Below are 10605 nucleotides of genomic sequence, written 5' to 3' on the forward strand. Positions count from 1 at the left end.
ATTTCATTTCATTACTATGACTCAATTACAAGGGGTAAGTCCAACATAATTATCATTTGATTATTATGTTGGACTTACCCCTTGTAATTGAGTCATAGTAATGAAATGAAATTAAAAGAAAAATACTTTATTTATCCCAGAAGGGAAATTCAATCAATAAGTATATATAAGTATGTATACAAATAAGTAACACCAACACCTTATGTTGAACCAGCATATTTACATTTGTGTCACTCAATAAAACAATTTCTTGCTAAATTAGCGTATTATGATTGGGTGGAAATACTTTCCATAATTTTTTTATGTTCACCCAACAAATTTTTTTTTTTGAGTGTACAACTATATGCTGCAAAAAATGCTACAACACAACTAATTAATTGTGCTGAGCAGACAAGACCAATATATGCTAGACAATCACAAATACTTTAGTTGAGAGTCCTTTCAGTCATATGAAAATCAATAGTAATAATAAAATAAAAGTCAATTCTGACGTAAACAGTTGTCATCCTAGTTTGATAGATGATATCAAGTTAGGGGGAAAAAAAAAACACCTAAAAGCAAACAGGATTTCTTCGGATTGAACTTTATTGCCCATGAAGAGGCAAAAAACATGTGGCTCTACAAAAAAATTAAAATACAATAAAAATAAAAGTGCATTCTTGTGCATCCATGAATTTGAAATAAAAATAAATGAATAATAAAATTCTCAAAATGTATCTTTATACTACAGGGCCCTATATTTATGGAGTAAATCTGTTTCATCTGATTTAAAATTTAAAATGAAATTGAATTGTTACCATTGAATATTCATACATTGAAACTGTGTACCTGAATTGATTTTTACCCTGAATTTACTGCATCAAATTTTCAATAGCAATGTTTCACTATGTTCATATTAAGAATCAAAATTTCATGTTCAAAAAATTCTATTAAAATAAATTTAATTTGCTTAAAAAATTCAATGTCAAAATATAAAGTTTAAAATTCAATTGGCAAATTTTCAAGCAGCCAAATTCAACCGACAAAATTCAGTGTTGAAATATGCAGTCTGAAATTCTATTTGAAACAGCTGAGATCCCAGGGAAAAGCAACGGATTACAGATCAAGTCAAACCAACATCCAGCCTGTTCATTAGGGCTTCACAGAAAACTGTTTTCTATAAAGTGAACAGCTGGTAACTCATCTGTCCAGCTGTTATTTCTGTTAGTCAGCTATCATCTCCAGAAATACTGACACAATTTCAGTTTGTTTTACATAACAACCTAATGAACAGGCTGGATGCTGGTTTGACCTGATCAAGAATCTCAGCTGTTTTCAGGAATTTCACACGGCGTATTTTGATGTTGAATTTTGCTGGTTGAATTTGGCAGCTTGTAAATTTAGCAACTGAATTCTAAACTTTATATTTTGACAAATTTAATTTATTTCAATGTATTTTTTTTAGACGTGAAATTTTGATTTTGAATATGAAAATACTGAAAACTAGAGGTGAAAATTCACTAACAAACATGTGTAGCTTTAATTTCAGAGTAGAAAAAATTCAGATACACAATCTCAATGCATTAATATGCAATGCTAAAAATTCTGTCTCATTTTAAATTCAAAATCAGATGACAAAGATTTACCTGTTGTCATCTTTGCTTTTGTGTGGAGAAGTAGTCTGAAATACTCATACACACATCCTTGAAATTCAAACAAGGCAACGATTTGAAGCATTGTTAACACAGAAACAGATGAACAAGAAACAAAAGGCTTCTCCACATTTCTGCAACAACTGGGAGCATTGGAACATAAAAACAGACTCTGGGATACCTTCAGTGTTGAAGACCCCTAACAGTTACCCTACAAAACATTAACGCGCAAGTAGGGTTTTCAGCACCTGCAGTTTCTTAGACAACCTCTGTCCATCAAGCCCCATGATGAGTTTCTGCAAAGCTTCGAAAGTGTATTTCCACTCAGGGGGGTAGCTGAGATTTAGTGCATAAACTAAAGCCAGCAGCATTGCAACTGCTACTGGTACATTACCCAGCTCATTGAGGACTTCTACCCCCTCCAAAATGATGGCCACGTCCTCTGGAACATCGTCACGCTCTGCACCTTCTCTGCGAATCACAAATACTCTGAAGACAGTCTCCATTTCAGCTTTACCGTTGTCAACATCACAGTCCTGAAAAAAGTAAATAAAAACAGAAATATCATACAGATTAAACAATGATTTTTTTTTTTTGCTTCAAGGGACAAATGACTAATGCAAAACAGCTATTTAATTAACATAATGTGTGATGTATAATTGTGTTCTCTTTTGTAAGATGTAAATATAAGGACTGGAGAATAAAAGCTAAATTACATACCATGCGCTCTTTCACCACTTTCTCCAGGCCTTCATTCAGGTAGACCGACAGCGCCTTGAGGATGCACTCTCTTTTCACATCAATGTTGTCAGTCTGAGTATGTGGGCCGCGAAAGTACGCCAGGACACAAAAACATGAGGAAAACGGTTTTAACCAACAGGGAGACTAAATGTCACGCACATAATGCCACATTAAACAAAGGACCAGTGGCGGCTGGTGAGAAAAATAGTAGGTGGGGCTGAAGGTCTGGAAACCAGAACCCTGTAGGGGGGTCCAGGGGTATCCTCCCCCGGGAGATTTTTGGGGTATTTTACATGTAAATTAAGGATTCTGGTGCATTCTGAGAAAATAATTAGGGGAAAATATGATCTTGACCTACAAAGACAAATTGGGTGGGGGAAACTGTATTTTAACTTATTAACAGATTATTATAGCCTACACACAGCCAACCTACATTAATGTAATCCTATGATATAGACTGATTCAGTCGGTATAGAGTTTGCGTTAGCCATTCTTACGTCTTCTGTCATTTGCAGCCAAGTGCAGAGTGAGGGCGATCGGCTCCCGCCGGTAGGGAAGGTAGCTACGTCAGACGCACATTGTAGCTGTGCGTCTGTTTGTGACCAATCTAGTAATGAACGCGTTGACGTCATTCAAATTACGGAGGCTGAGGCGCTGGTCTCTAGCGCCCATTGAGGATTTGTATTATGTGGCTAAGATAAGCTAACTTTTTAATGCAGAAATGGGATCTGAGCATGCGTGAGAGCCCAAAAACCTCGGGCGCTTCGGCTTGGAGCCCCAGGTGTGATCTGAGCATGCGCGAGAAAACAGACGCTCTGATTCTGCCCCGATGCCGTGTGGAGAGATCTCTAACGGACTGAAATACACATTTAAGGGAATGATTGGTATAATAGCATGATTTCCTCATTTTGACTATAAGTTTCAGATAAATAATAGACATTTCTTTTTGCTCATGCTGGCTCACGCAGCTCAGGCGGGGCTCCGCCCACAGCGCCCCTATATACCGGCCGCCACTGCAAAGGACACATATTTTCTTCCAAATGTAACCTATTTCATCTTTATCAATTGTATGATATATGAATTTGCAATGTCATATTGCAAATGTGTAGCTTGTATGCTAAGCTTCAAACTGCTGCTAAAGCAAGCTGTAACCTGTGTGTGTGTTCAACAAGTAAAATCAAAGATGTACCTGTTGAACAATTCTTGGGAAAGGTTTTTGGTTTTTTATTTTATTTTACTATTAGTGAGCAGTGTTGGGAAAGCTACTTAAAATGTCAACTTTACAGTGATGTGTTTGGCAGTTTGTCCCTTGTGTTTTACCTGGGTCATGGGCATCAGGATGCTCTTGATCTTTCTTCCCTGAGCACCACCCTTCTTGCCAAAGACCTTGAGCAGTTTTGATGAGTGACCATCCAGCTCAGAGAAGAACTTTGGCAGCAAACCGACTGTCGTTATCCTCTTGAACTCAGCACTTAACTTGACACAAAAATGGGTACAGAGAAATTTAACTATCAATGCACTGAAACAACCAATTAGTTTAACAATGATAATTTTCCACCAAATCTTGGAAAAATTGTTTGGAAACATTTTTTGGGTGCTACCTACACAATTAGCTGTATTGCTCATTCCACAGAAGCACAATCCTTATGTTCTATCTTGTTGTAAAGGTGACAAATCAGGCTTGAAACAATATATGATACAATACCAACTAGTATTATTACAAGAGAGAAACAAACAAACAAAAAAGATGTTTCCAAATGATTTTTTAATTTAAAATATGAACATACTTTAATCACTTATTCAGTTACCTCGCGCACACTGAAGAGAGCTGGCCATCTGGTTTTAAAAACTGCAATCATGGGTGCATCTCGAATAACTTCTTGCCTTCTATGAGAAAAGGTCTTGGCCATCATTGCTGCCACTGTGTCCTCATTGTTCCTTTTCTTTGCTTCTGAAATTAGGGCCTCTCTTATCTTTTCAAGTGTCTCTGCAGATTCACCTGATGGGTAGGAAGGGCAGTAATTTACCTCAGCTTTTCTGGGCTTCTTCACACCGTAAGCAGGACTGCTCTTGTCTGCAGGTTTATTTGTTAAGGAATTTAGTTCGACCTCTGGGCACCCCAGCCGCTTGAGCTTCCTTCTGTAGTTGGCGAGTTTATACTTCAAACTAACTTTCCAGCCAACATATCCAGTGGCAGAGCCTGGTTCTCTCAAACACGGATGTGATGATACAAGGGCTTCTGCTGCCTCTTCAAACTCACTATCAGTGGGGTACACTTTGTGCTGCACAATTGCTTCAGCTAAACTGTCAAGAATAGCAGTTTTAAGTCTGATGTCAGGGTCGAGCAAAGTTCCAGTTGCTTTGAATGCAGCATTGGCTTTTTCCAGCTGCAGCTCACAATCATATGGGAATCGGGGAACAACAAAAACAACAGGTCTGTGTCAAATGAGCCACTTGAAAGTGATGAGTCATCACCACAGCGTGATGTAGAAGGAGCTGAGTAAGGACGGGGTGGAGTGTCACCAAGCAGGCCAGAATCAAAGATTAGCTTTATGGTACGTTTGTCCTCAATCTCTGATATAGAAGTCAAGTTGGTAAATCCATTGCCAAACTCAGCATCCATGAACTGAAGCCTGAAGTCAGACTGTACTCCACACTGCATCTTAATGTGCTCAACAAGTTCAGGAACAGTTGCTGGAAGCCCATTCTGTAAAATCAGTCTCTGGGAATCGTTTTCCCCTAGTATAATTCTGAGCATCACTGAAGCAGCCATTTCACATCACTCTGAAAATCAGAAAAAAAGAAAACATTTAATGCATCACTCATTTAATATGGGAAACAAGTATCATGAAAATAGAAATAAAGCGTTTCATCAATTACTTTGTAATTATGCAATTAAAACAGACATTTTTCTAAACTGTAAATATATTAATCAATCAATCAATAACTAGCTCTAATAGAAAATGGGACTTACAAAAACAAACAAACAAACAAAAAAACACGTTTTACAAGAGAATTAACCCTCGTTAACAACACATAGTAAAAGGAGAGGGTATATGATCCAATTTTAACTAAGATGAAGGAAATACATCTTGAAAACAAAGATGCAAATGGAAAAGCAGATAGCCCTTTTGAATGCCAAATCTAATTTAGTTTTCTTACTTCAGTTTTTGAATACACTTAATTAATTTTCTTTTAAAACCATTCACTTGAATGAGAGAGTGTGTAAAAAAAATGGACTGGTAGTGTATACACACATTATGTTCATTGATATGTAAATTTCTATGTAAATTTTAATGTCAGCATACCTTAAATACTTATGTGTCTTTTGAGTGTCACCATTCTCAGAGATCCAACAAAGTAGTCTGCCAGAGGGTAGTCATCTGCCAGATTACTAAACTCAATCAGATCTGTCTCTTTGGTTGGACATGCCATGAGCTCAAAGGCTCTGTGGTGCTCACTATACAACCCAGAAAGTCTCTTAACCACAAAAACCAGTCTCTCTTGTATGACAAAAATGTGATCAATCTGTCCAAACTCAGGTAGCCAACTGGTAGACCCATGAGCTACAACCATGCCCTTTCTGAAACGTATACCGTTGGTTGTCACAAATGTAGTCATGTGTACCTCTCTTGTGCCAGGAAACATCTGTTCAATGTTCTCCATTATTTCTTTTTTTAGAACACTGACAGGTACAGTTGAGACACTTGTGATCTCAAAAGCAGGTTTTTCAAAACTTGATGCTGTCATGTATTAAGAAATCATGAGCTGGTGCTTGACAGCTAGTGTGAGGGGCACATTTTTGAAGCAGTTTGAATGTCGAATGACCTGCTTAAAAAAGCTGTGCTTGGCCTCATATCGCATGGTCCAGAGACTAACAAGAGGACCAAACTTCCTGATGAGTACTGGATAGTGCTCCAAGTAATGATGCTTGGGGAGAAGCTGCATATCAGGAAAGAGTTCTTGGTATCTTTTGCGATGGTCTGAAATTTTGCACTCAAGGTAAGCAATGGATTCCTCAGTGTGTGTTGGAGCAACCAAAAGCTCTACTACATCTTTTAAATCCATCAGAATTTGCCAAGCCTTGTCACCCTCTGGCACCGAATGTCCAATTATGAATGGGAGAAATCTTAGCAGGGCCCAGTTCTCATGGGCATTCCCCCCAATTGTTTTAGAGAATGTGTGTGGAATTGCATGAGGCTTGTTAGTCTTGTCTGACCACTTGTACGGAAAACCAAGGATGGATTTGTTAAGATGCTCAAGACTAAAATATTTCTTGGATATTAACACTGACAAACACTGTGCAAGCTCCACAGGCACAATACCCTCGAACACATCATGCATGATATCAGGGGGATAACCTGAGAGAACATTAAAGTGAGCAAGGTTTTTAGTGAACACACACTGTCTTTTGACCCCAAAACAGCTTGAACCATCCTTCTGGGCAGAGTTCACATGTGTTTCATGTAGCACTTTGGTTCTCAGAATGAATGAACCTGATCTCACATCTTTTGTTTGAATTTCTTTTCGTGTTGCAGTGCAGAATCGGCATATGTGCCCTGTGGTAAAGCTTTCATTAAAACCTGCAATACTGTGAGCACCAAGGTTATCAGCAAGAACAACTTGAACTGTGCCTTTAACACACCCACCGAGCAAAGGAACAAAAATTCCATCTTGCTCAAGGGTTTTTAAATCTTGAAGAAGTGGTTGCAAGACTTGGTCATAACCATACTTCTTCACATGATCAGATTTGCTCAAGACTGCCAAGTAAATCGGGGAAAGTACTGAATGCAATCCTGGAGGCAAATTACTCAGAGTCCAGTAGATTCCACAGAGCTTGTGTTTTCTGCGTGAAGTACCCAAAGGATTGCATACCTCGAAGTCATCTACGTACAACGTCAGCAAAATTCTCAACTCATCCCCTGAAAGGAAACAGTTTTTCTTAAAGTGAGACCCATCCTGAAATGACTTGAAAGTATGCTGTTCTCCAGTTATCCCATTACTCTGGCAGGCTCTATGGTTCTCACTGATCGTACCCACAACATCCTTCCTATTCAAAAGCTGTTGCAAACTCTTCAGTATAGGCACATACTGGCAGCTTTTATTTTCCTTTTCATCAAGCATGTACTCAACAGGCTCAATGACATTTAAGTTCTCTCTGTAAAAGTTGTTGCGGAGATATGATGTGCTCAAACAGCCACCCTCACCTATAGCTTTAAGCAAGGGGTGAGAGGCTGAGAGGGCTGTGGCTACTTCAGTTGTCACTGACCTATCAGATGTGGAACCATGTTTCCTGAGTATATCTTCAATAATGTCTACAGAGAGAGGAAATGTGCCTGCGCTTAACAAATAGTGCAGTTCCTCGAGAAACTCATCCATTTTTGTGGCTGGCACATGAGCAAAATGTTCAAGTTTGAATAAAGCTGCAGCTAAATTTTGCTGAATTGTGTCAGGCAGAGTCTTACTTAAATCTACATCTTCACTTAGAAAAGCACTGTTTATTTCCATTGCAGAGTCATCCGAGTTAAGTGCATCTTGCTCTGCATTGCCAGACAACTCTTGAGAAAGTCCAGTTGTAGTCACTATGCCTGGTTTGAAATCATTTAGCGTATGGGGTTGTGTTTCCTGTTCTTGTGAGAGTGATATGTTCCGTAGATATTTGTTTTGTAATTACAATCCCTGAAAACACAGGCAACAGTTTCATGGCTCTTGAAATGAATGCCTAAATGTGAGAAAAAATCTCTCTCAGTAGAAAGACTACTACAAGTGTACAAAGGACAACTAAATGCTGTCAATTCCAGAGGCTTCTGAGAAGCTGGTTTGGAATGAAGTCTTGATAGGTGGATGTGCAAAGCATTCAGCGTCTTGAAATTACACAGGCAGTTTGAATACAGTCATGAGTAGTGTTGCCTATTGCGGTGCATTAGTCTTATGTGTTTGAGAAGCTCATACCTACTCTGAAAATACAAACTGCACTCCTTGCACCTCCACATAACTCAAGAGTAAGGATTAGCCAAGCTTATCTGGATATATCACATCTGTTTGCAAATTTCCCCTTTTCATGTCATTCTTACATATTTACTTACAGTGTAAGTAAATAGGCTTAGGCCTGTCACTGGCAGATGACCCCCTTTTCTGGGACACTTTTGCGAAGGGATGGCAGTTGAGGTGAATGGCTCCACACACTTGGTCTTGAATTTCTGTGATGACCAGAGAGAGAGTGAGAGAGAGTGAGAGAGAGTGAGAGAGAGTGAGAGAGAGAGAGAGAGAGAGAGATTTATAGGGAAGATGTGTCTGTGTGTGTGTGTGTCTGACCACTCATTAGTTGCTATGTAAACAAACACTTCTTGAAAATTTTGTTACACTACTATATAATTGCAAAGTGAACTGATACATGCAATCTAATTTTTTTGCCATAAATAAAAGAGGATAAAATCAGAGATACCCTGATTCACTTTCTTTCAAGTGTTCAACATTGATAGTTAATACATACATTGGTAGATGACTCTATATTGCAGTCACTCAGCTGATGAAACAGGTTTTGCTTGATGACAGATAACTTGGTCTTGAATTTCTGTGATAAAAACAGAGAGAAATCAGAGAGAGTGTACCATTTTCAAACTGTTAACACAAATATGGAGGACACTGGATTTTTCATCTGCTGTATATACAATCACACATATTACAAAAATGCTAAAAAGAAAGCTGTGTGTATGTCATCTGGCCATTTAACTAACTCTGACACAAATCTTAAGTATTGCAAACACTAGGACACCCAGTCTCTCCTCTTACAGTCACAGCACGCTAAAAGGAGCGCATCAAAATACAAGTAATTTTAGTACTTTGATCATGACAACTCAGGAATAATCACAGAGTAATATTGCTATTAATAAGTTACAAAAATCTACTAGTTTGACAGCCCAACTAAACACATATACAAACACTATACTAACTATGGTTAATCATGATTAATCACAAATGACTCACACATCTTTATCTGCTCCAAACATACCTTAAAGTGGAATTTTTCCAAATAAAAAAATACTCTAATTAATTTGAGTGTGAACACATGCTCTTTTTAATTCCCATTTTCAAATTAAATTAAAGTTTAAAGTTAAATTATAGATTAAGCTACAGTGGATTGAAAATTCTGACTACCAGTCAAAATATATTTAAATAGCCCCAATAATATCTCACTGAACACAAAACAAAGATGTCAATAAATTAAATCATATTCCTGACTTTAAAACACAGAGTGAGGTTGTTTCAGAGCTTGTAAGATTTTAAATTCGTGGCAAAGTAAGTTAAATTGTTAGATGACAACATATTAGAGTGATTCAATAATTAGAGGCACATTTCAGATAATAAATGGGAAAAAATCACAGTGTTGTTTCATTTGACATTCTATGTTTCTATCTAGCAGAGGCCTGTAAGATAGGCTCAGGGCTTAACAGATTAACCGGACTCCGCTAATGCTAATATGACGCTAATGCTAATATGACGCTAAGCCCACGTAGAATATATCACACGACGAAAACATTCGGTTACGAAAATAATCGTTCAAAATCATAGAGCGGACAACAAAAAGTTATGTGACATTTCTGTGCAGTGGTTTATTTGTTAAATCGATGGATGGTAAATAATTTACTTAGCGACTTCTCCAACTTCTCAGCTCTCCCGCCTCTTTTTCATCCATTGCTCTGCCTTCTTCTGCAAGTTCCAGAAGTAAAGTTTGTAAATGTACTCCCTGCTGGCACACTACTGCCACCTTCTGTTCTGAAGCTGTAAACGCCATTTGATATCTTACCCAAAAAGCATTAGGTTCTGTCAGCATAACTGAATTTAGTAAATGTTAAGTTATTGCACATCATGCTAAAATAACATGACTTAATGATGTTCAACCACAAAACATGACTATATACGGTAGAAGCAACATGTTACACTTAGATTAATTTAGCAGACACCCAATCTGTTTTTTTTGAGTGAAGGAGGTAAGACTGGAATGACTAAAGCTGGAGAAATCTGCAGCTCATGAACACGGTATTCTTTAGCCAACTGGTTCCCGATTTTACCAAAATGACTCTTTCCACGGGCTGCAGGGTGGTGCAGTTGGTAGCACTGTTGCCTCATAGCAAGAAGGTTGCCGGTTCGCGTCCCGGTGGGGGCACCGGAATCTTTCTGCATGGAGTTTGCATGTTCTCCCCGTGCAGCGTGGGTTCTCTCCGGGTTCTCC

The sequence above is a fragment of the Stegastes partitus genome, unplaced genomic scaffold, assembly GCF_000690725.1.
Source record: "Stegastes partitus isolate 25-593 unplaced genomic scaffold, Stegastes_partitus-1.0.2 Scaffold2729, whole genome shotgun sequence".
NCBI classification, from domain to species: Eukaryota; Metazoa; Chordata; class Actinopteri; family Pomacentridae; genus Stegastes; species Stegastes partitus.